Source organism: Lissotriton vulgaris, chromosome 1_1 (assembly GCF_964263255.1).
Source record: "Lissotriton vulgaris chromosome 1_1, aLisVul1.2, whole genome shotgun sequence".
NCBI lineage: Eukaryota > Metazoa > Chordata > Amphibia > Caudata > Salamandridae > Lissotriton > Lissotriton vulgaris.
Genome location: NC_141685.1, coordinates 233,033,806 through 233,058,212, shown reverse-complemented (window position 1 = coordinate 233,058,212; position 24,407 = coordinate 233,033,806). Strand labels below are relative to the sequence as shown.

Genomic DNA, 24,407 nt, shown 5'->3' with positions numbered 1-24,407 from the left:
CGGGATCGATGCCCGCATTCTCCATTATAAAATTTACATACATTTTATTTTTAACTTGTCATTGCCAAGGTCATTGCAGAGTAAGAACAGAAAAATCACAGATGGCTTTCAAATATGGTCTCATTATAACAACTAAAGTGGTTTAATCAAAAGGGTTCAGGTATTCTTTAGCATGTGAGAGGAATTTGAATTCTTATGCAATCTCAAAATGAAGTTCTCACAACTTCCGTTTTCATTTTCTCTTATTTTTTTTGACACTCTGTCCTCTGAAGGATGTATAAATCTGGCTTTCCTTGCAAAACAAGAGTAGACGAATATCCAGGATGTGATTTTTTTCACAAAAAGGGATTGGTCTGCATACTGTATTAAGGAGGGAACCCGGCTAGCTCAGTCGGTAGAGCATGAGACTCTTAATCTCAGTGTCGTGGGTTCGAGCCCCACGTTGGGCGAAAACGAGTAATTTTTGCCTGAATATTGCATTGACTCTCATAATATGGAGATTAATCTTGCATTAGACCTGCAATAACTCCCAAAAATTGTCCAGGAATGGATTTCCTTCATAAAAACTGATTAGTCTGCATACCATCTTGAAGTGGGAGCTTGGCTAGCTCAGTCGGTAGAGCATGAGACTCTTAATCTCAGGGTCGTGGGTTCGAGCCCCACGTTGGGCGAAAATGAGTAATTTTTGCTGGATTATTTCATTGACTTTCATAATCTGGTGATTATTCTTGCATTAGACATGCAATAACTATCAAAAATGGTATCTCCCTTGGTTTCTCATTGGTGGGAAATTTACCTTCAAGATTAGCTAGGGTATGAGTCTAGATGAACACACCGTAATATCACTCATATTCGAGTAGTAAACAGGCCAACCTGAACTGTAAAACATCCCATAAGTGGAGGTAAGGCATAAGTTAGGAGTGAACTTAACACTGTTATGGGCAATTGGACTTCAAATAAAGTGTGGAAGGCAGTAAGGTTACTTTTTTCATGTTATGCAGATTAAACACACAGGGGAATTAGCTCAAATGGTAGAGCGCTCGCTTAGCATGCGAGAGGTAGCGGGATCGATGTCCGCATTCTCCATTATAAAATTTGCATACATTTTATTTTTAACTTGTCATTGCCAAGGTCATTGCAGAGTAAGAACAGAAAAATCACAGATGGCTTTCAAATATGGTCTCATTATAACAACTAAAGTGGTTTAATCAAAAGGGTTCAGGTATTCTTTAGCATGTGAGAGGAATTTGAATTCTTATGCAATCTCAAAATGAAGTTCTCACAACTTCCATTTTCATTTTCTCTTATTTTTTTTGACACTCTATCCTCTGATGGATGTATAAATCTGGCTTTCCTTGCAAAACAAGAGTAGAGGAATATCCAGGATTTGATTTTCTTCACAAAAAGGGATTGGTCTGCATACAGTCTTAAGGATGGAACCCAGCTAGCTCAGTCGGTAGAGCATGAGACTCTTAATCTCAGGGTCGTGGGTTCGAGCCCCACGTTGGGCGAAAATGAGTAATTTTTGCCTGAATATTGCATTGACTCTCATAATATGGAGAATAATCTTGCATTAGACATGCAATAACACCCAAAAATTGTCCAGGAATGGATTTCCTTCATAAAAAATGATTAGTCTGCATACCATCTTGAAGTGGGAGCCCAGCTAGCTCAGTCGGTAGAGCATTAGACTCCTAATCTCAGGGTCGTGGGTTCAAGCCCCACGTTGGGCGAACATGAGTAATTTTTGCTGGACTCATAATCTGGTGATTATTCTTGCATTACACATGCAATAACTATCAAAAATGGTATCTCCCTTGGTTTCTCATTGGTGGGAAATTTAACTTCAAGATTAGGTAGGGTATGAGTCCAGATGAACACACCGCAATATCACTCATATTCGAGTAGTAAACAGGCCAACCTGAACTGTAAAACATCCCATAAATGGAGGTAAGGCATAAATTAGGAGTGAACTTAACACTGTTATGGGCAATTGGACTTCAAATAAAGTGTGGAAGGCAGTAAGGTTACTTTTTTCATGGTATGCAGATTAAACACAGAGGGGTATTAGCTCAAATGGTAGAGCGCTCACTTAGCATGCGAGAGGTAGCGGGATCGATGCCCGCATTCTCCATTATAAAATTTGCATACATTTTATTTTTAACTTGTCATTGCCAAGGTCATTGCAGAGTAAGAACAGAAAAATCACAGATGGCTTTCAAATATGGTCTCATTATAACAACTAAAGTGGTTTAATCAAAAGGGTTCAGGTATTCTTTAGCACGTGAGAGGAATTTGAATTCTTATGCAATCTCAACATGAAGTTCTCACAACTTCCATTTTCATTTTCTCTTATTTTATTTGACACTCTGTCCTCTGAAGGATGTATAAATCTGGCTTTCCTTGCAAAACAAGAGTAGAGGAATATCCAGGATTTGATTTTCTTCACAAAAAGTGATTGGTCTGCATACTGTCTTAAGGAGGGAACCTGGCTAGCTCAGTCGGTAGAGCATGAGACTCTTAATCTCAGGGTCGTGGGTTCGAGCCCCACGTTGGGCGAAAACGAGTAATTTTTGCCTGAATATTGCATTGACTCTCATAATATGGAGATTAATCTTGCATTAGACATGCAATAACTCCCAAAAATTGTCCAGGAATGGATTTCCTTCATAAAAAATGATTAGTCTGCATACCATCTTGAAGTGGGAGCCCGGCTAGCTCAGTCGGTAGAGCATGAGACTCTTAATCTCAGGGTCGTGGGTTCGAGCTCCACGTTGGGCGAACATGAGTAATTTTTGCTTGACTCTCATAATCTGGTGATTATTCTTGCATTAGACATGCAATAACTATCAAAAATGGTATCTCCCTTGGTTTCTCATTGGTGGGAAATTTAACTTCAAGATTAGGTAGGGTATGCGTCTAGATGAACACACCACAATATCACTCATATTCGAGTAGTAAACAGGCCAACCTGAACTGTAAAACATCCCATAAGTGGAGGTAAGGCATAAGTTAGGAGTGAACTGAACACTGTTATGGGTAATTGGACTTCAAATAAAGTGTGGAATGCAGTGAGGTTACTTTTTTCATGTTATGCAGATTAAACATACAGGGGAATTAGCTCAAATGGTAGAGCGCTCGCTTAGCATGCGAGAGGTAGCGGGATCGATGCCTGCATTCTCCATTATAAAATTTGCATACATTTTATTTTTAACTTGTCATTGCCAAGGTCATTGCAGAGTAAGAACAGAAAAATCACAGATGGCTTTCAAATATGGTCTCATTATAACAACTAAAGTGGTTTAATCAAAAGGGTTCAGGTATTCTTTAGCATGTGAGAGGAATTTGAATTCTTATGCAATCTCAAAATGAAGTTCTCACAACTTCCATTTTCATTTTCTCTTATTGTTTTTGACACTCTGTCCTCTGAAGGATGTATAAATCTGGCTTTCCTTGCAAAACAAGAGTAGAGGAATATCCAGGATTTGATTTTCTTCACAAAAAGTGATTGGTCTGCATACTGTTTTAAGGAGGGAACCTGGCTAGCTCAGTCGGTAGAGCATGAGACTCTTAATCTCAGGGTCGTGGGTTCAAGCCCCACGTTGGGCGAAAACGAGTAATTTTTGCCTGAATATTGCATTGACTCTCATAATATGGAGATTAATCTTGCATTAGACATGCAATAACTCCCAAAAATTGTCCAGGAATGGATTTCCTTCATAAAAAATGATTAGTCTGCATACCATCTTGAAGTGGGAGCCCGGCTAGCTCAGTCGGTAGAGCATGAGACTCTTAATCTCAGGGTCGTGGGTTCGAGCTCCACGTTGGGCGAACATGAGTAATTTTTGCTGGACTCTCATAATCTGGTGATTATTCTTGCATTAGACATGCAATAACTATCAAAAATGGTATCTCCCTTGGTTTCTCATTGGTGGGAAATTTAACTTCAAGATTAGGTAGGGTATGCGTCTAGATGAACACACCACAATATCACTCATATTCGAGTAGTAAACAGGCCAACCTGAACTGTAAAACATCCCATAAGTGGAGGTAAGGCATAAGTTAGGAGTGAACTGAACACTGTTATGGGTAATTGGACTTCAAATAAAGTGTGGAATGCAGTGAGGTTACTTTTTTCATGTTATGCAGATTAAACATACAGGGGAATTAGCTCAAATGGTAGAGCGCTCGCTTAGCATGCGAGAGGTAGCGGGATCGATGCCTGCATTCTCCATTATAAAATTTGCATACATTTTATTTTTAACTTGTCATTGCCAAGGTCATTGCAGAGTAAGAACAGAAAAATCACAGATGGCTTTCAAATATGGTCTCATTATAACAACTAAAGTGGTTTAATCAAAAGGGTTCAGGTATTCTTTAGCATGTGAGAGGAATTTGAATTCTTATGCAATCTCAAAATAAAGTTCTCACAACTTCCGTTTTCATTTTCTCTTATGTTTTTTTGACACTCTGTCCTCTGAAGGATGTATAAATCTGGCTTTCCTTGCAAAACAAGAGTAGAGGAATATCCAGGATTTGATTTTCTTCACAAAAAGGGATTGGTCTGCATACTGTATTAAGGAGGGAACCCGGCTAGCTCAGTCGGTAGAGCATGAGACTCTTAATCTCAGGGTCGTGGGTTCGAGCCCCACGTTGGGCGAAAACGAGTAATTTTTGCCTGAATATTGCATTGACTCTCATAATATGGAGATTAGTCTTGCATTAGACCTGCAATAACTCCCAAAAATTGTCCAGGAATGGATTTCCTTCATAAAAACTGATTAGTCTGCATACCATCTTGAAGTGGGAGCTTGGCTAGCTCAGTCGGTAGAGCATGAGACTCTTAATCTCAGGGTCGTGGGTTCGAGCCCCACGTTGGGCGAAAATGAGTAATTTTTGCTGGATTATTTCATTGACTCTCATAATCTGGTGAATATTCTTGCATTAGACATGCAATAACTATCAAAAATGGTATCTCCCTTGGTTTCTCATTGGTGGGAAATTTAACTTCAAGATTAGCTAGGGTATGAGTCTAGATGAACACACCGTAATATCACTCATATTCGAGTAGTAAACAGGCCAACCTGAACTGTAAAACATCCCATAAGTGGAGGTAAGGCATAAGTTAGGAGTGAACTTAACACTGTTATGGGCAATTGGACTTCAAATAAAGTGTGGAAGGCAGTAAGGTTACTTTTTTCATGTTATGCAGATTAAACACACAGGGGAATTAGCTCAAATGGTAGAGCGCTCGCTTAGCATGCGAGAGGTAGCGGGATCGATGCCCGCTTTCTCCATTATAAAATTTGCATACATTTTATTTTTAACTTGTCATTGCCAAGGTCATTGCAGAGTAAGAACAGAAAAATCACAGATGGCTTTCAAATATGGTCTCATTATAACAACTAAAGTGGTTTAATCAAAAGGGTTCAGGTATTCTTTAGCATGTGAGAGGAATTTGAATTCTTATGCAATCTCAAAATGAAGTTCTCACAACTTCCATTTTCATTTTCTCTTATTTTTTTTGACACTCTGTCCTCTGAAGGATGTATGAATCTGGCTTTCCTTGCAAAACAAGAGTAGAGGAATATCCAGGATTTGATTTTCTTCACAAAAAGGGATTGGTCTGCATACTGTCTTAAGGAGGGAGCCCGGCTAGCTCAGTCGGTAGAGCATGACACTCTTAATCTCAGGGTCGTGGGTTCGAGCCCCACGTTGGGCGAAAACGAGTAATTTTTGCCTGAATATTGCATTGACTCTCATAATATGGAGATTAATCTTGCATTAGACCTGCAATAACTCCCCAAAATTGTCCAGGAATGGATTTTCTTCATAAAAAATGATTAGTCTGCATACCATCTTGAAGTGGGAGCCCGGCTAGCTCAGTCGGTAGAGCATGAGACTCTTAATGTCAGGGTCGTGGGTTCGAGCCCCACGTTGGGCGAAAATGATTAATTTTTGCTGGATTATTGCATTGACTCTCATAATCTGGTGAATATTCTTGCATTAGACATGCAATAACTATCAAAAATGGTATCTCCCTTGGTTTCTCATTGGTGGGAAATTTAACTTCAAGATTAGCTAGGGTATGAGTCTAGATGAACACACCGCAATATCACTCATATTCGAGTAGTAAACAGGCCAACCTGAACTGTAAAACATCCCATAAGTGGAGGTAAGGCATAAGTTAGGAGTGAACTTAACACTGTTATGGGCAATTGGACTTCAAATGAAGTGTGGAAGGCAGTAAGGTTACTTTTTTCATGTTATGGAGATTAAACACACAGGGGAGTTAGCTCAAATGGTAGAGCGCTCGCTTAGCATGCGAGAGGTAGCGGGATCGATGCCCGCATTCTCGATTATAAAATTTGCATACATTTTATTTTTAACTTGTCATTGCCAAGGTCATTGCAGAGTAAGAACAGAAAAATCACAGATGGCTTTCAAATATGGTCTCATTATAACAACTAAAGTGGTTTAATCAAAAGGGTTCAGGTATTCTTTAGCATGTGAGAGGAATTTGAATTCTTATGCAATCTCAAAATGAAGTTCTCACAACTTCCATTTTCATTTTCTCTTATTTTTTTTGACACTCTATCCTCTGAAGGATGTATAAATCTGGCTTTCCTTGCAAAACAAGAGTAGAGGAATATCCAGGATTTGATTTTCTTCACAAAAAGGGATTGGTCTGCATACTGTCTTAAGGAGGGAACCCAGCTAGCTCAGTCGGTAGAGCATGAGACTCTTAATCTCAGGGTCGTGGGTTCGAGCCCCACGTTGGGCGAAAACGAGTAATTTTTGCCTGAATATTGCATTGACTCTCATAATATGGAGATTAATCTTGCATTAGACATGCAATAACTCCCAAAAATTGTCCAGGAATGGATTTCCTTCATAAAAAATGATTAGTCTGCATACCATCTTGAAGTGGGAGCCCGGCTAGCTCAGTCGATAGAGCATGAGACTCTTAATCTCAGGGTCGGGGGTTCGAGCCCCACGTTGGGCGAAAATGAGTAATTTTTGCTGGACTCTCATAATCTGGTGATTATTCTTGCATTAGACATGCAATAACTATCAAAAATGGTATCTCCCTTGGTTTCTCATTGGTGGGAAGTTTAACTTCAAGATTAGCTAGGGTATGAGTCTAGATGAACACACCGCAATATCACTCATATTCGAGTATTAAACAGGCCAACCTGAACTGTAAAACATCCCATAAGTGGAGGTAAGGCATAAGTTAGGAGTGAACTTAACACTGTTATGGGCAATTGGACTTCAAAAAAAGTGTGGAAGGCAGTAAGGTTACTTTTTTCATGTTATGCAGATTAAACACACAGGGGAATTAGCTCAAATGGTAGAGCGCTCGCTTAGCATGCGAGAGGTAGCGGGATCGATGCCCGCATTCTCCATTATAAAATTTGCATACATTTTATTTTTAACTTGTCATTGCCAAGGTCATTGCAGAGTAAGAACAGAAAAATCACAGATTGCTTTCAAATATGGTCTCATTATAACAACTAAAGTGGTTTAATCAAAAGGGTTCAGGTATTCTTTAGCATGTGAGAGGAATTTGAATTCTTATGCAATCTCAAAATGAAGTTCTCACAACTTCCATTTTCATTTTCTCTTATTCTTTTTGACACTCTGTCCTCTGAAGGATGTATAAATCTGGCTTTCCTTGCAAAACAAGAGTAGAGGAATATCCAGGATTTGATTTTCTTCACAAAAAGGGATTGGTCTGCATACTGTCTTAAGGAGGGAGCCCGGCTAGCTCAGTCGGTAGAGCATGACACTCTTAATCTCAGGGTCGTGGGTTCGAGCCCCACGTTGGGCGAAAACGAGTAATTTTTGCCTGAATATTGCATTGACTCTCATAATATGGAGATTAATCTTGCATTAGACCTGCAATAACTCCCCAAAATTGTCCAGGAATGGATTTTCTTCATAAAAAATGATTAGTCTGCATACCATCTTGAAGTGGGAGCCCGGCTAGCTCAGTCGGTAGAGCATGAGACTCTTAATGTCAGGGTCGTGGGTTCGAGCCCCACGTTGGGCGAAAATGATTAATTTTTGCTGGATTATTGCATTGACTCTCATAATCTGGTGAATATTCTTGCATTAGACATGCAATAACTATCAAAAATGGTATCTCCCTTGGTTTCTCATTGGTGGGAAATTTAACTTCAAGATTAGCTAGGGTATGAGTCTAGATGAACACACCGCAATATCACTCATATTCGAGTAGTAAACAGGCCAACCTGAACTGTAAAACATCCCATAAGTGGAGGTAAGGCATAAGTTAGGAGTGAACTTAACACTGTTATGGGCAATTGGACTTCAAATGAAGTGTGGAAGGCAGTAAGGTTACTTTTTTCATGTTATGGAGATTAAACACACAGGGGAGTTAGCTCAAATGGTAGAGCGCTCGCTTAGCATGCGAGAGGTAGCGGGATCGATGCCCGCATTCTCGATTATAAAATTTGCATACATTTTATTTTTAACTTGTCATTGCCAAGGTCATTGCAGAGTAAGAACAGAAAAATCACAGATGGCTTTCAAATATGGTCTCATTATAACAACTAAAGTGGTTTAATCAAAAGGGTTCAGGTATTCTTTAGCATGTGAGAGGAATTTGAATTCTTATGCAATCTCAAAATGAAGTTCTCACAACTTCCATTTTCATTTTCTCTTATTTTTTTTGACACTCTATCCTCTGAAGGATGTATAAATCTGGCTTTCCTTGCAAAACAAGAGTAGAGGAATATCCAGGATTTGATTTTCTTCACAAAAAGGGATTGGTCTGCATACTGTCTTAAGGAGGGAACCCAGCTAGCTCAGTCGGTAGAGCATGAGACTCTTAATCTCAGGGTCGTGGGTTCGAGCCCCACGTTGGGCGAAAACGAGTAATTTTTGCCTGAATATTGCATTGACTCTCATAATATGGAGATTAATCTTGCATTAGACATGCAATAACTCCCAAAAATTGTCCAGGAATGGATTTCCTTCATAAAAAATGATTAGTCTGCATACCATCTTGAAGTGGGAGCCCGGCTAGCTCAGTCGATAGAGCATGAGACTCTTAATCTCAGGGTCGGGGGTTCGAGCCCCACGTTGGGCGAAAATGAGTAATTTTTGCTGGACTCTCATAATCTGGTGATTATTCTTGCATTAGACATGCAATAACTATCAAAAATGGTATCTCCCTTGGTTTCTCATTGGTGGGAAGTTTAACTTCAAGATTAGCTAGGGTATGAGTCTAGATGAACACACCGCAATATCACTCATATTCGAGTATTAAACAGGCCAACCTGAACTGTAAAACATCCCATAAGTGGAGGTAAGGCATAAGTTAGGAGTGAACTTAACACTGTTATGGGCAATTGGACTTCAAAAAAAGTGTGGAAGGCAGTAAGGTTACTTTTTTCATGTTATGCAGATTAAACACACAGGGGAATTAGCTCAAATGGTAGAGCGCTCGCTTAGCATGCGAGAGGTAGCGGGATCGATGCCCGCATTCTCCATTATAAAATTTGCATACATTTTATTTTTAACTTGTCATTGCCAAGGTCATTGCAGAGTAAGAACAGAAAAATCACAGATTGCTTTCAAATATGGTCTCATTATAACAACTAAAGTGGTTTAATCAAAAGGGTTCAGGTATTCTTTAGCATGTGAGAGGAATTTGAATTCTTATGCAATCTCAAAATGAAGTTCTCACAACTTCCATTTTCATTTTCTCTTATTCTTTTTGACACTCTGTCCTCTGAAGGATGTATAAATCTGGCTTTCCTTGCAAAACAAGAGTAGAGGAATATCCAGGATTTGATTTTCTACACAAAAAGGGATTGGTCTGCATACTGTTTTAAGGAGGGAGCCTGGCTAGCTCAGTCGGTAGAGAATGAGACTCTTAATCTCAGGGTCGTGGGTTCGAACCCCACGTTGGGCGAAAACGAGTAATTTTTGCCTGAATATTGCATTGACTCTCATAATATGGAGATTAATCTTGCATTAGACATGCAATAACTCCCAAAAATTGTCCAGGAATGGATTTCCTTCATAAAAAATGATTAGTCTGCATACCATCTTGAAGTGGGAGCCCGGCTAGCTCAGTCGGTAGAGCATGAGACTCTTAATCTCAGGGTCGTGGGTTCGAGCCCCACGTTGGGCGAAAATGAGTAATTTTTGCTGGATTATTGCATTGACTCTCATAATCTGGTGAATATTCTTGCATTAGACATGCAATAACTATCAAAAATGGTATCTCCCTTGGTTTCTCATTGGTGGGAAATTTAACTTCAAGATTAGGTAGGGTATGCGTCTAGATGAACACACCACAATATCACTCATATTCGAGTAGTAAACAGGCCAACCTGAAATGTAAAACATCCCATAAGTGGAGGTAAGGCATAAGTTAGGAGTGAACTGAACACTGTTATGGGTAATTGGACTTCAAATAAAGTGTGGAATGCAGTGAGGTTACTTTTTTCATGTTATGCAGATTAAACACACAGGGGAATTAGCTCAAATGGTAGAGCGCTCGCTTAGCATGCGAGAGGTAGCGGGATCGATGCCCGCATTCTCCATTATAAAATTTGCATACATTTTATTTTTAACTTGTCATTGCCAAGGTCATTGCAGAGTAAGAACAGAAAAATCATAGATGGCTTTCAAATATGGTCTCATTATAACAACTAAAGTGGTTTAATCAAAAGGGTTCAGGTATTCTTTAGCATGTGAGAGGAATTTGAATTATTATGCAATCTCAAAATAAAGTTCTCACAACTTCCGTTTTCATTTTCTCTTATTTTTTTTGACACTCTGTCCTCTGAAGGATGTATAAATCTGGCTTTCCTTGCAAAACAAGAGTAGAGGAATATCCAGGATTTGATTTTCTTCACAAAAAGGGATTGGTCTGCATACTGTCTTAAGGATGGAACCCAGCTAGCTCAGTCGGTAGAGCATGAGACTCTTAATCTCAGGGTCGTGGGTTCGAGCCCCACGTTGGGCGAAAATGAGTCATTTTTGCCTGAATATTGCATTGACTCTCATAATATGGAGAATAATCTTGCATTAGACATGCAATAACTCCCAAAAATTGTCCAGGAATGGATTTCCTTCATAAAAAATGATTAGTCTGCATACCATCTTCAAGTGGGAGCCCGGCTAGCTCAGTCGGTAGAGCATGAGACTCTTAATCTCAGGGTCGTGGATTCGAGCCCCATGTTGGGCGAAAATGAGTAATTTTTGCTGGATTATTGCATTGACTCTCATAATCTGGTGAATATTCTTGCATTAGACATGCAATAACTATCAAAAATGGTATCTCCCTTGGTTTCTCATTGGTGGTAAATTTAACTTCAAGATTAGGTAGGGTATGCGTCTAGATGAACACACCACAATATCACTCATATTCGAGTAGTAAACAGGCCAACCTGAAATGTAAAACATCCCATAAGTGGAGGTAAGGCATAAGTTAGGAGTGAACTGAACACTGTTATGGGTAATTGGACTTCAAATAAAGTGTGGAATGCAGTGAGGTTACTTTTTTCATGTTATGCAGATTAAACACACAGGGGAATTAGCTCAAATGGTAGAGCGCTCGCTTAGCATGCGAGAGGTAGCGGGATCGATGCCCGCATTCTCCATTATAAAATTTGCATACATTTTATTTTTAACTTGTCATTGCCAAGGTCATTGCAGAGTAAGAACAGAAAAATCATAGATGGCTTTCAAATATGGTCTCATTATAACAACTAAAGTGGTTTAATCAAAAGGGTTCAGGTATTCTTTAGCATGTGAGAGGAATTTGAATTATTATGCAATCTCAAAATAAAGTTCTCACAACTTCCGTTTTCATTTTCTCTTATTTTTTTTGACACTCTGTCCTCTGAAGGATGTATAAATCTGGCTTTCCTTGCAAAACAAGAGTAGAGGAATATCCAGGATTTGATTTTCTTCACAAAAAGGGATTGGTCTGCATACTGTCTTAATGATGGAACCCAGCTAGCTCAGTCGGTAGAGCATGAGACTCTTAATCTCAGGGTCGTGGGTTCGAGCCCCACGTTGGGCGAAAATGAGTAAGTTTTGCCTGAATATTGCATTGACTCTCATAATATGGAGAATAATCTTGCATTAGACATGCAATAACTCCCAAAAATTGTCCAGGAATGGATTTCCTTCATAAAAAATGATTAGTCTGCATACCATCTTGAAGTGGGAGCCCGGCTAGCTCAGTCGGTAGAGCATGAGACTCTTAATCTCAGGGTCGTGGGTTCGAGCCCCACGTTGGGCGAAAATGAGTAATTTTTGCTGGATTATTTCATTGACTCTCATAATCTGGTGAATATTCTTGCATTAGACATGCAATAACTATCAAAAATGGTATCTCCCTTGGTTTCTCATTGGTGGGAAATTTAACTTCAAGATTAGCTAGGGTATGAGTCTAGATGAACACACCGTAATATCACTCATATTCGAGTAGTAAACAGGCCAACCTGAACTGTAAAACATCCCATAAGTGGAGGTAAGGCATAAGTTAGGAGTGAACTTAACACTGTTATGGGCAATTGGACTTCAAATAAAGTGTGGAAGGCAGTAAGGTTACTTTTTTCATGTTATGCAGATTAAACACACAGGGGAATTAGCTCAAATGGTAGAGCGCTCGCTTAGCATGCGAGAGGTAGCGGGATCGATGCCCGCATTCTCCATTATAAAATTTGCATACATTTTATTTTTAACTTGTCATTGCCAAGGTCATTGCAGAGTAAGAACAGAAAAATCACAGATGGCTTTCAAATATGGTCTCATTATAACAACTAAAGTGGTTTAATCAAAAGGGTTCAGGTATTCTTTAGCATGTGAGAGGAATTTGAATTCTTATGCAATCTCAAAATGAAGTTCTCACAACTTCCATTTTCATTTTCTCTTATTTTTTTTGACACTCTGTCCTCTGAAGGATGTATGAATCTGGCTTTCCTTGCAAAACAAGAGTAGAGGAATATCCAGGATTTGATTTTCTTCACAAAAAGGGATTGGTCTGCATACTGTCTTAAGGAGGGAATCCGGCTAGCTCAGTCGGTAGAGCATGAGACTCTTAATCTCAGGGTCGTGGGTTCGAGCCCCACGTTGGGCGAAAACGAGTAATTTTTGCCTGAATATTGCATTGACTCTCATAATATGGAGATTAATCTTGCATTAGACATGCAATAACTCCCAAAAATTGTCCAGGAATGGATTTCCTTCATAAAAAATGATTAGTCTGCATACCATCTTGAAGTGGGAGCCCGGCTAGCTCAGTCGATAGAGCATGAGACTCTTAATCTCAGGGTCGTGGGTTCGAGCCCCACGTTGGGCGAAAATGAGTAATTTTTGCTGGACTCTCATAATCTGGTGATTATTCTTGCATTAGACATGCAATAACTATCAAAAATGGTATCTCCCTTGGTTTCTCATTGGTGGGAAGTTTAACTTCAAGATTAGCTAGGGTATGAGTCTAGATGAACACACCGCAATATCACTCATATTCGAGTATTAAACAGGCCAACCTGAACTGTAAAACATCCCATAAGTGGAGGTAAGGCATAAGTTAGGAGTGAACTTAACACTGTTATGGGCAATTGGACTTCAAATAAAGTGTGGAAGGCAGTAAGGTTACTTTTTTCATGTTATGCAGATTAAACACACAGGGGAATTAGCTCAAATGGTAGAGCGCTCGCTTAGCATGCGAGAGGTAGCGGGATCGATGCCCGCATTCTCCATTATAAAATTTGCATACATTTTATTTTTAACTTGTCATTGCCAAGGTCATTGCAGAGTAAGAACAGAAAAATCACAGATGGCTTTCAAATATGGTCTCATTATAACAACTAAAGTGGTTTAATCAAAAGGGTTCAGGTATTCTTTAGCATGTGAGAGGAATTTGAATTCTTATGCAATCTCAAAATGAAGTTCTCACAACTTCCATTTTCATTTTCTCTTATTTTTTTTGACACTCTGTCCTCTGAAGGATGTATGAATCTGGCTTTCCTTGCAAAACAAGAGTAGAGGAATATCCAGGATTTGATTTTCTTCACAAAAAGGGATTGGTCTGCATACTGTCTTAAGGAGGGAATCCGGCTAGCTCAGTCGGTAGAGCATGAGACTCTTAATCTCAGGGTCGTGGGTTCGAACCCCACGTTGGGCGAAAACGAGTAATTTTTGCCTGAATATTGCATTGACTCTCATAATATGGAGATTAATCTTGCATTAGACATGCAATAACTCCCAAAAATTGTCCAGGAATGGATTTCCTTCATAAAAAATGATTAGTCTGCATACCATCTTGAAGTGGGAGCCCGGCTAGCTCAGTCGGTAGAGCATGAGACTCTTAATCTCAGGGTCGTGGATTCGAGCCCCATGTTGGGCGAAAATGAGTAATTTTTGCTGGATTATTGCATTGACTCTCATAATCTGGTGAATATTCTTGCATTAGACATGCAATAACTATCAAAAATGGTATCTCCCTTGGTTTCTCATTGGTGGGAAATTTAACTTCAAGATTAGGTAGGGTATGCGTCTAGATGAACACACCACAATATCACTCATATTCGAGTAGTAAACAGGCCAACCTGAAATGTAAAACATCCCATAAGTGGAGGTAAGGCATAAGTTAGGAGTGAACTGAACACTGTTATGGGTAATTGGACTTCAAATAAAGTGTGGAATGCAGTGAGGTTACTTTTTTCATGTTATGCAGATTAAACACACAGGGGAATTAGCTCAAATGGTAGAGCGCTCGCTTAGCATGCGAGAGGTAGCGGGATCGATGCCCGCATTCTCCATTATAAAATTTGCATACATTTTATTTTTAACTTGTCATTGCCAAGGTCATTGCAGAGTAAGAACAGAAAAATCATAGATGGCTTTCAAATATGGTCTCATTATAACAACTAAAGTGGTTTAATCAAAAGGGTTCAGGTATTCTTTAGCATGTGAGAGGAATTTGAATTATTATGCAATCTCAAAATAAAGTTCTCACAACTTCCGTTTTCATTTTCTCTTATTTTTTTTGACACTCTGTCCTCTGAAGGATGTATAAATCTGGCTTTCCTTGCAAAACAAGAGTAGAGGAATATCCAGGATTTGATTTTCTTCACAAAAAGGGATTGGTCTGCATACTGTCTTAAGGATGGAACCCAGCTAGCTCAGTCGGTAGAGCATGAGACTCTTAATCTCAGGGTCGTGGGTTCGAGCCCCACGTTGGGCGAAAATGAGTAATTTTTGCCTGAATATTGCATTGACTCTCATAATATGGAGAATAATCTTGCATTAGACATGCAATAACTCCCAAAAATTGTCCAGGAATGGATTTCCTTCATAAAAAATGATTAGTCTGCATACCATCTTGAAGTGGGAGCCCGGCTAGCTCAGTCGGTAGAGCATGAGACTCTTAATCTCAGGGTCGTGGATTCGAGCCCCATGTTGGGCGAAAATGAGTAATTTTTGCTGGATTATTGCATTGACTCTCATAATCTGGTGAATATTCTTGCATTAGACATGCAATAACTATCAAAAATGGTATCTCCCTTGGTTTCTCATTGGTGGGAAATTTAACTTCAAGATTAGGTAGTGTATGCGTCTAGATGAACACACCACAATATCACTCATATTCGAGTAGTAAACAGGCCAACCTGAAATGTAAAACATCCCATAAGTGGAGGTAAGGCATAAGTTAGGAGTGAACTGAACACTGTTATGGGTAATTGGACTTCAAATAAAGTGTGGAATGCAGTGAGGTTACTTTTTTCATGTTATGCAGATTAAACACACAGGGGAATTAGCTCAAATGGTAGAGCGCTCGCTTAGCATGCGAGAGGTAGCGGGATCGATGCCCGCATTCTCCATTATAAAATTTGCATACATTTTATTTTTAACTTGTCATTGCCAAGGTCATTGCAGAGTAAGAACAGAAAAATCATAGATGGCTTTCAAATATGGTCTCATTATAACAACTAAAGTGGTTTAATCAAAAGGGTTCAGGTATTCTTTAGCATGTGAGAGGAATTTGAATTATTATGCAATCTCAAAATAAAGTTCTCACAACTTCCGTTTTCATTTTCTCTTATTTTTTTTGACACTCTGTCCTCTGAAGGATGTATAAATCTGGCTTTCCTTGCAAAACAAGAGTAGAGGAATATCCAGGATTTGATTTTCTTCACAAAAAGGGATTGGTCTGCATACTGTCTTAAGGATGGAACCCAGCTAGCTCAGTCGGTAGAGCATGAGACTCTTAATCTCAGGGTCGTGGGTTCGAGCCCCACGTTGGGCGAAAATGAGTAATTTTTGCCTGAATATTGCATTGACTCTCATAATATGGAGAATAATCTTGCATTAGACATGCAATAACTCCCAAAAATTGTCCAGGAATGGATTTCCTTCATAAAAAATGATTAGTCTGCATACCATCTTGAAGTGGGAGCCCGGCTAGCTCAGTCGGTAGAGCATGAGACTCTTAATCTCAGGGTCGTGGATTCGAGCCCCATGTTGGGCGAAAATGAGTAATTTTTGCTGGATTATTGCATTGACTCTCATAATCTGGTGAATATTCTTGCATTAGACATGCAATAACTATCAAAAATGGTATCTCCCTTGGTTTCTCATTGGTGGTAAATTTAACTTCAAGATTAGGTAGGGTATGCGTCTAGATGAACACACCACAATATCACTCATATTCGAGTAGTAAACAGGCCAACCTGAAATGTAAAACATCCCATAAGTGGAGGTAAGGCATAAGTTAGGAGTGAACTGAACACTGTTATGGGTAATTGGACTTCAAATAAAGTGTGGAATGCAGTGAGGTTACTTTTTTCATGTTATGCAGATTAAACACACAGGGGAATTAGCTCAAATGGTAGAGCACTCGCTTAGCATGCGAGAGGTAGCGGGATCGATGCCCGCATTCTCCATTATAAAATTTGCATACATTTTATTTTTAACTTGTCATTGCCAAGGTCATTGCAGAGTAAGAACAGAAAAATCATAGATGGCTTTCAAATATGGTCTCATTATAACAACTAAAGTGGTTTAATCAAAAGGGTTCAGGTATTCTTTAGCATGTGAGAGGAATTTGAATTATTATGCAATCTCAAAATAAAGTTCTCACAACTTCCGTTTTCATTTTCTCTTATTTTTTTTGACACTCTGTCCTCTGAAGGATGTATAAATCTGGCTTTCCTTGCAAAACAAGAGTAGAGGAATATCCAGGATTTGATTTTCTTCACAAAAAGGGATTGGTCTGCATACTGTCTTAAGGATGGAACCCAGCTAGCTCAGTCGGTAGAGCATGAGACTCTTAATCTCAGGGTCGTGGGTTCGAGCCCCACGTTGGCCGAAAATGAGTAATTTTTGCCTGAATATTGCATTGACTCTCATAATATGGAGAATAATCTTGCATTAGACATGCAATAACTCCCAAAAATTGTCCAGGAATGGATTTCCTTCATAAAAAATGATTAGTCTGCATACCATCTTGAAGTGGGAGCCCGGCTAGCTCAGTCGGTAGAGCATGAGACTCTTAATCTCAGGGTCGTGGATTCGAGCCCCATGTTGGGCGAAAATGAGTAATTTTTGCTGGATTATTGCATTGACTCTCATAATCTGGTGAATATTCTTGCATTAGACATGCAATAACTATCAAAAATGGTATCTCCCTTGGTTTCTCATTGGTGGTAAATTTAACTTCAAGATTAGGTAGGGTATGCGTCTAGATGAACACACCACAATATCACTCATATTCGAGTAGTAAACAGGCCAACCTGAAATGTAAAACATCCCATAAGTGGAGGTAAGGCATAAGTTAGGAGTGAACTGAACACTGTTATGGGTAATTGGACTTCAAATAAAGTGTGGAATGCAGTGAGGTTACTTTTTTCATGTTATGCAGATTAAACACACAGGGGAATTAGCTCAAATGGTAGAGCGCTCGCTTAGCATGCGAGAGGTAGCGGGATCGATGCCCGCATTCTCCATTATAAAATTTGCATACATTTTATTTTTAACTTGTCATTGCCAAGGTCATTGCAGAGTAAGAACAGAAAAATCATAGATGGCTTTCAAATATGGTCTCATTATAACAACTAAAGTGGTTTAATCAAAAGGGTTCAGGTATTCTTTAGCATGTGAGAGGAATTTGAATTATTATGCAATCTCAAAATAAAGTTCTCACAACTTCCGTTTTCATTTTCTCTTATTTTTTTTGACACTCTGTCCTCTGAAGGATGTATAAATCTGGCTTTCCTTGCAAAACAAGAGTAGAGGAATATCCAGGATTTGATTTTCTTCACAAAAAGGGATTGGTCTGCATACTGTCTTAATGATGGAACCCAGCTAGCTCAGTCGGTAGAGCATGAGACTCTTAATCTCAGGGTCGTGGGTTCGAGCCCCACGTTGGGCGAAAATGAGTAATTTTTGCCTGAATATTGCATTGACTCTCATAATATGGAGAATAATCTTGCATTAGACATGCAATAACTCCCAAAAATTGTCCAGGAATGGATTTCCTTCATAAAAAATGATTAGTCTGCATACCATCTTGAAGTGGGAGCCCGGCTAGCTCAGTCGGTAGAGCATGAGACTCTTAATCTCAGGGTCGTGGGTTCGAGCCCCACGTTGGGCGAAAATGAGTAATTTTTGCTGGATTATTTCATTGACTCTCATAATCTGGTGAATATTCTTGCATTAGACATGCAATAACTATCAAAAATGGTATCTCCCTTGGTTTCTCATTGGTGGGAAATTTAACTTCAAGATTAGCTAGGGTATGAGTCTAGATGAACACACTGTAATATCACTCATATTCGAGTAGTAAACAGGCCAACCTGAACTGTAAAACATCCCATAAGTGGAGGTAAGGCATAAGTTAGGAGTGAACTTAACACTGTTATGGGCAATTGGACTTCAAATAAAGTGTGGAAGGCAGTAAGGTTACTTTTTTCATGTTATGCAGATTAAACACACAGGGGAATTAGCTCAAATGGTAGAGCGCTCGCTTAGCATGCGAGAGGTAGCGGGATCGATGCCCGCATTCTCCATTATAAAATTTGCATACATTTTATTTTTAACTTGTCATTGCCAAGGTCATTGCAGAGTAAGAACAGAAAAATCACAGATGGCTTTCAAATATGGTCTCATTATAACAACTAAAGTGGTTTAATCAAAAGGGTTCAGGTATTCTTTAGCATGTGAGAGGAATTTGAATTCTTATGCAATCTCAAAATGAAGTTCTCACAACTTCCATTTTCATTTTCTCTTATTTTTTTTGACACTCTGTCCTCTGAAGGATGTATGAATCTGGCTTTCCTTGCAAAACAAGAGTAGAGGAATATCCAGGATTTGATTTTCTTCACAAAAAGGGATTGGTCTGCATACTGTCTTAAGGAGGGAGCCCGGCTAGCTCAGTCGGTAGAGCATGAGACTCTTAATCTCAGGGTCGTGGGTTCGAGCCCCACGTTGGGCGAAAACGAGTAATTTTTGCCTGAATATTGCATTGACTCTCATAATATGGAGATTAATCTTGCATTAGACCTGCAATAACTCCCCAAAATTGTCCAGGAATGGATTTTCTTCATAAAAAATGATTAGTCTGCAGACCATCTTGAAGTGGTAGCCCGGCTAGCTCAGTCGGTAGAGCATGAGACTCTTAATGTCAGGGTCGTGGGTTCGAGCCCCACGTTGGGCGAAAATGAGTAATTTTTGCTGGATTATTGCATTGACTCTCATAATCTGGTGAATATTCTTGCATTAGACATGCAATAACTATCAAAAATGGTATCTCCCTTGGTTTCTCATTGGTGGGAAATTTAACTTCAAGATTAGCTAGGGTATGAGTCTAGATGAACACACCGCAATATCACTCATATTCGAGTAGTAAACAGGCCAACCTGAACTGTAAAACATCCCATAAGTGGAGGTAAGGCATAAGTTAGGAGTGAACTTAACACTGTTATGGGCAATTGGACTTCAAATGAAGTGTGGAAGGCAGTAAGGTTACTTTTTTCATGTTATGGAGATTAAACACACAGGGGAGTTAGCTCAAATGGTAGAGCGCTCGCTTAGCATGCGAGGGGTAGCGGGATCGATGCCCGCATTCTCGATTATAAAATTTGCATACATTTTATTTTTAACTTGTCATTGCCAAGGTCATTGCAGAGTAAGAACAGAAAAATCACAGATGGCTTTCAAATATGGTCTCATTATAACAACTAAAGTGGTTTAATCAAAAGGGTTCAGGTATTCTTTAGCATGTGAGAGGAATTTGAATTCTTATGCAATCTCAAAATGAAGTTCTCACAACTTCCATTTTCATTTTCTCTTATTTATTTTTGACACTCTATCCTCTGAAGGATGTATAAATCTGGCTTTCCTTGCAAAACAAGAGTAGAGGAATATCCAGGATTTGATTTTCTTCACAAAAAGGGATTGGTCTGCATACTGTCTTAAGGAGGGAACCCAGCTAGCTCAGTCGGTAGAGCATGAGACTCTTAATCTCAGGGTCGTGGGTTCGAGCCCCACGTTGGGCGAAAACGAGTAATTTTTGCCTGAATATTGCATTGACTCTCATAATATGGAGATTAATCTTGCATTAGACATGCAATAACTCCCAAAAATTGTCCAGGAATGGATTTCCTTCATAAAAAATGATTAGTCTGCATACCATCTTGAAGTGGGAGCCCGGCTAGCTCAGTCGATAGAGCATGAGACTCTTAATCTCAGGGTCGTGGGTTCGAGCCCCACGTTGGGCGAAAATGAGTAATTTTTGCTGGACTCTCATAATCTGGTGATTATTCTTGCATTAGACATGCAATAACTATCAAAAATGGTATCTCCCTTGGTTTCTCATTGGTGGGAAGTTTAACTTCAAGATTAGCTAGGGTATGAGTCTAGATGAACACACCGCAATATCACTCATATTCGAGTATTAAACAGGCCAACCTGAACTGTAAAACATCCCATAAGTGGAGGTAAGGCATAAGTTAGGAGTGAACTTAACACTGTTATGGGCAATTGGACTTCAAAAAAAGTGTGGAAGGCAGTAAGGTTACTTTTTTCATGTTATGCAGATTAAACACACAGGGGAATTAGCTCAAATGGTAGAGCGCTCGCTTAGCATGCGAGAGGTAGCGGGATCGATGCCCGCATTCTCCATTATAAAATTTGCATACATTTTATTTTTAACTTGTCATTGCCAAGGTCATTGCAGAGTAAGAACAGAAAAATCACAGATGGCTTTCAAATATGGTCTCATTATAACAACTAAAGTGGTTTAATCAAAAGGGTTCAGGTATTCTTTAGCATGTGAGAGGAATTTGAATTCTTATGCAATCTCAAAATGAAGTTCTCACAACTTCCATTTTCATTTTCTTTTATTCTTTTTGACACTCTGTCCTCTGAAGGATGTATAAATCTGGCTTTCCTTGCAAAACAAGAGTAGAGGAATATCCAGGATTTGATTTTCTACACAAAAAGGGATTGGTCTGCATACTGTTTTAAGGAGGGAGCCTGGCTAGCTCAGTCGGTAGAGAATGAGACTCTTAATCTCAGGGTCGTGGGTTCGAACCCCACGTTGGGCGAAAACGAGTAATTTTTGCCTGAATATTGCATTGACTCTCATAATATGGAGATTAATCTTGCATTAGACATGCAATAACTCCCAAAAATTGTCCAGGAATGGATTTCCTTCATAAAAAATGATTAGTCTGCATACCATCTTGAAGTGGGAGCCCGGCTAGCTCAGTCGGTAGAGCATGAGACTCTTAATCTCAGGGTCGTGGATTCGAGCCCCATGTTGGGCGAAAATGAGTAATTTTTGCTGGATTATTGCATTGACTCTCATAATCTGGTGAATATTCTTGCATTAGACATGCAATAACTATCAAAAATGGTATCTCCCTTGGTTTCTCATTGGTGGGAAATTTAACTTCAAGATTAGGTAGGGTATGCGTCTAGATGAACACACCACAATATCACTCATATTCGAGTAGTAAACAGGCCAACCTGAAATGTAAAACATCCCATAAGTGGAGGTAAGGCATAAGTTAGGAGTGAACTGAACACTGTTATGGGTAATTGGACTTCAAATAAAGTGTGGAATGCAGTGAGGTTACTTTTTTCATGTTATGCAGATTAAACACACAGGGGAATTAGCTCAAATGGTAGAGCGCTCGCTTAGCATGCGAGAGGTAGCGGGATCGATGCCCGCATTCTCCATTATAAAATTTGCATACATTTTATTTTTAACTTGTCATTGCCAAGGTCATTGCAGAGTAAGAACAGAAAAATTATAGATGGCTTTCAAATATGGTCTCATTATAACAACTAAAGTGGTTTAATCAAAAGGGTTCAGGTATTCTTTAGCATGTGAGAGGAATTTGAATTATTATGCAATCTCAAAATAAAGTTCTCACAACTTCCGTTTTCATTTTCTCTTATTTTTTTTGACACTCTGTCCTCTGAAGGATGTATAAATCTGGCTTTCCTTGCAAAACAAGAGTAGAGGAATATCCAGGATTTGATTTTCTTCACAAAAAGGGATTGGTCTGCATACTGTCTTAAGGATGGAACCCAGCTAGCTCAGTCGGTAGAGCATGAGACTCTTAATCTCAGGGTCGTGGGTTCGAGCCCTACGTTGGGCGAAAATGAGTAATTTTTGCCTGAATATTGCATTGACTCTCATAATATGGAGAATAATCTTGCATTAGACATGCAATAACTCCCAAAAATTGTCCAGGAATGGATTTCCTTCATAAAAAATGATTAGTCTGCATACCATCTTGAAGTGGGAGCCCGGCTAGCTCAGTCGGTAGAGCATGAGACTCTTAATCTCAGGGTCGTGGATTCGAGCCCCATGTTGGGCGAAAATGAGTAATTTTTGCTGGATTATTGCATTGACTCTCATAATCTGGTGAATATTCTTGCATTAGACATGCAATAACTATCAAAAATGGTATCTCCCTTGGGTTCTCATTGGTGGTAAATTTAACTTCAAGATTAGGTAGGGTATGCGTCTAGATGAACACACCACAATATCACTCATATTCGAGTAGTAAACAGGCCAACCTGAAATGTAAAACATCCCATAAGTGGAGGTAAGGCATAAGTTAGGAGTGAACTGAACACTGTTATGGGTAATTGGACTTCAAATAAAGTGTGGAATGCAGTGAGGTTACTTTTTTCATGTTATGCAGATTAAACACACAGGGGAATTAGCTCAAATGGTAGAGCGCTCGCTTAGCATGCGAGAGGTAGCGGGATCGATGCCCGCATTCTCCATTATAAAATTTGCATACATTTTATTTTTAACTTGTCATTGCCAAGGTCATTGCAGAGTAAGAACAGAAAAATCATAGATGGCTTTCAAATATGGTCTCATTATAACAACTAAAGTGGTTTAATCAAAAGGGTTCAGGTATTCTTTAGCATGTGAGAGGAATTTGAATTATTATGCAATCTCAAAATAAAGTTCTCACAACTTCCGTTTTCATTTTCTCTTATTTTTTTTGAAACTCTGTCCTCTGAAGGATGTATAAATCTGGCTTTCCTTGCAAAACAAGAGTAGAGGAATATCCAGGATTTGATTTTCTTCACAAAAAGGGATTGGTCTGCATACTGTCTTAATGATGGAACCCAGCTAGCTCAGTCGGTAGAGCATGAGACTCTTAATCTCAGGGTCGTGGGTTCGAGCCCCACGTTGGGCGAAAATGAGTAATTTTTGCCTGAATATTGCATTGACTCTCATAATATGGAGAATAATCTTGCATTAGACATGCAATAACTCCCAAAAATTGTCCAGGAATGGATTTCCTTCATAAAAAATGATTAGTCTGCATACCATCTTGAAGTGGGAGCCCGGCTAGCTCAGTCGGTAGAGCATGAGACTCCTAATCTCAGGGTCGTGGGTTCAAGCCCCATGTTGGGCGAAAATGAGTAATTTTTGCTGGACTCATAATCTGGTGAATATTCTTGCATTAGACATGCAATAACTATCAAAAATGGTATCTCCCTTGGTTTCTCATTGGTGGGAAATTTAACTTCAAGATTAGGTAGGGTATGCGTCTAGATGAACACACCACAATATCACTCATATTCGAGTAGTAAACAGGCCAACCTGAACTGTAAAACATCCCATAAGTGGAGGTAAGGCATAAGTTAGGAGTGAACTGAACACTGTTATGGGCAATTGGACTTCAAATAAAGGGTGGAAGGCAGTAAGGTTACTTTTTTCATGTTATGCAGATTAAACACACAGGGGAATTAGCTCAAATGGTAGAGCGCTCGCTTAGCATGCGAGAGGAAGCGGGATCGATGCCCGCATCCTCCATTATAAAATTTGCATACATTTTATTTTTAACTTGTCATTGCCAAGGTCATTGCAG

General features: G+C 39.3%; 19 non-coding genes across 19 annotated transcripts; all 19 read left to right on the top strand.

Moving 5' to 3' along the window:
* The first annotated feature begins 1,660 nt into the window (after window positions 1-1,660).
* On the top strand, window positions 1,661-1,733 carry TRNAR-CCU (transfer RNA arginine (anticodon CCU)). Its single transcript has one exon. It is a non-coding gene; the product is annotated as a tRNA-Arg (tRNA).
* Window positions 1,734-7,336: 5,603 nt separating this feature from the next.
* Window positions 7,337-7,409, top strand: TRNAA-AGC (transfer RNA alanine (anticodon AGC)). Its single transcript has one exon. It is a non-coding gene; the product is annotated as a tRNA-Ala (tRNA).
* Window positions 7,410-9,448: 2,039 nt separating this feature from the next.
* TRNAA-AGC (transfer RNA alanine (anticodon AGC)) lies at window positions 9,449-9,521 on the top strand. The gene has a single exon. It is a non-coding gene; the product is annotated as a tRNA-Ala (tRNA).
* A 574-nt stretch (window positions 9,522-10,095) lies between these two features.
* Window positions 10,096-10,168, top strand: TRNAK-CUU (transfer RNA lysine (anticodon CUU)). The gene has a single exon. It is a non-coding gene; the product is annotated as a tRNA-Lys (tRNA).
* Window positions 10,169-10,510: 342 nt separating this feature from the next.
* TRNAA-AGC (transfer RNA alanine (anticodon AGC)) lies at window positions 10,511-10,583 on the top strand. The gene has a single exon. It is a non-coding gene; the product is annotated as a tRNA-Ala (tRNA).
* A 989-nt stretch (window positions 10,584-11,572) lies between these two features.
* TRNAA-AGC (transfer RNA alanine (anticodon AGC)) lies at window positions 11,573-11,645 on the top strand. The gene has a single exon. It is a non-coding gene; the product is annotated as a tRNA-Ala (tRNA).
* Window positions 11,646-12,219: 574 nt separating this feature from the next.
* TRNAK-CUU (transfer RNA lysine (anticodon CUU)) lies at window positions 12,220-12,292 on the top strand. Its single transcript has one exon. It is a non-coding gene; the product is annotated as a tRNA-Lys (tRNA).
* Window positions 12,293-12,634: 342 nt separating this feature from the next.
* On the top strand, window positions 12,635-12,707 carry TRNAA-AGC (transfer RNA alanine (anticodon AGC)). The gene has a single exon. It is a non-coding gene; the product is annotated as a tRNA-Ala (tRNA).
* A 977-nt stretch (window positions 12,708-13,684) lies between these two features.
* TRNAA-AGC (transfer RNA alanine (anticodon AGC)) lies at window positions 13,685-13,757 on the top strand. The gene has a single exon. It is a non-coding gene; the product is annotated as a tRNA-Ala (tRNA).
* A 989-nt stretch (window positions 13,758-14,746) lies between these two features.
* TRNAA-AGC (transfer RNA alanine (anticodon AGC)) lies at window positions 14,747-14,819 on the top strand. The gene has a single exon. It is a non-coding gene; the product is annotated as a tRNA-Ala (tRNA).
* Window positions 14,820-15,808: 989 nt separating this feature from the next.
* Window positions 15,809-15,881, top strand: TRNAA-AGC (transfer RNA alanine (anticodon AGC)). Its single transcript has one exon. It is a non-coding gene; the product is annotated as a tRNA-Ala (tRNA).
* Window positions 15,882-17,932: 2,051 nt separating this feature from the next.
* Window positions 17,933-18,005, top strand: TRNAA-AGC (transfer RNA alanine (anticodon AGC)). Its single transcript has one exon. It is a non-coding gene; the product is annotated as a tRNA-Ala (tRNA).
* Window positions 18,006-18,579: 574 nt separating this feature from the next.
* On the top strand, window positions 18,580-18,652 carry TRNAK-CUU (transfer RNA lysine (anticodon CUU)). Its single transcript has one exon. It is a non-coding gene; the product is annotated as a tRNA-Lys (tRNA).
* A 342-nt stretch (window positions 18,653-18,994) lies between these two features.
* On the top strand, window positions 18,995-19,067 carry TRNAA-AGC (transfer RNA alanine (anticodon AGC)). Its single transcript has one exon. It is a non-coding gene; the product is annotated as a tRNA-Ala (tRNA).
* Window positions 19,068-19,419: 352 nt separating this feature from the next.
* TRNAK-CUU (transfer RNA lysine (anticodon CUU)) lies at window positions 19,420-19,492 on the top strand. Its single transcript has one exon. It is a non-coding gene; the product is annotated as a tRNA-Lys (tRNA).
* A 1,615-nt stretch (window positions 19,493-21,107) lies between these two features.
* On the top strand, window positions 21,108-21,180 carry TRNAA-AGC (transfer RNA alanine (anticodon AGC)). Its single transcript has one exon. It is a non-coding gene; the product is annotated as a tRNA-Ala (tRNA).
* A 989-nt stretch (window positions 21,181-22,169) lies between these two features.
* TRNAA-AGC (transfer RNA alanine (anticodon AGC)) lies at window positions 22,170-22,242 on the top strand. The gene has a single exon. It is a non-coding gene; the product is annotated as a tRNA-Ala (tRNA).
* Window positions 22,243-23,231: 989 nt separating this feature from the next.
* On the top strand, window positions 23,232-23,304 carry TRNAA-AGC (transfer RNA alanine (anticodon AGC)). The gene has a single exon. It is a non-coding gene; the product is annotated as a tRNA-Ala (tRNA).
* A 574-nt stretch (window positions 23,305-23,878) lies between these two features.
* Window positions 23,879-23,951, top strand: TRNAR-CCU (transfer RNA arginine (anticodon CCU)). Its single transcript has one exon. It is a non-coding gene; the product is annotated as a tRNA-Arg (tRNA).
* Window positions 23,952-24,407: the final 456 nt, after the last annotated feature.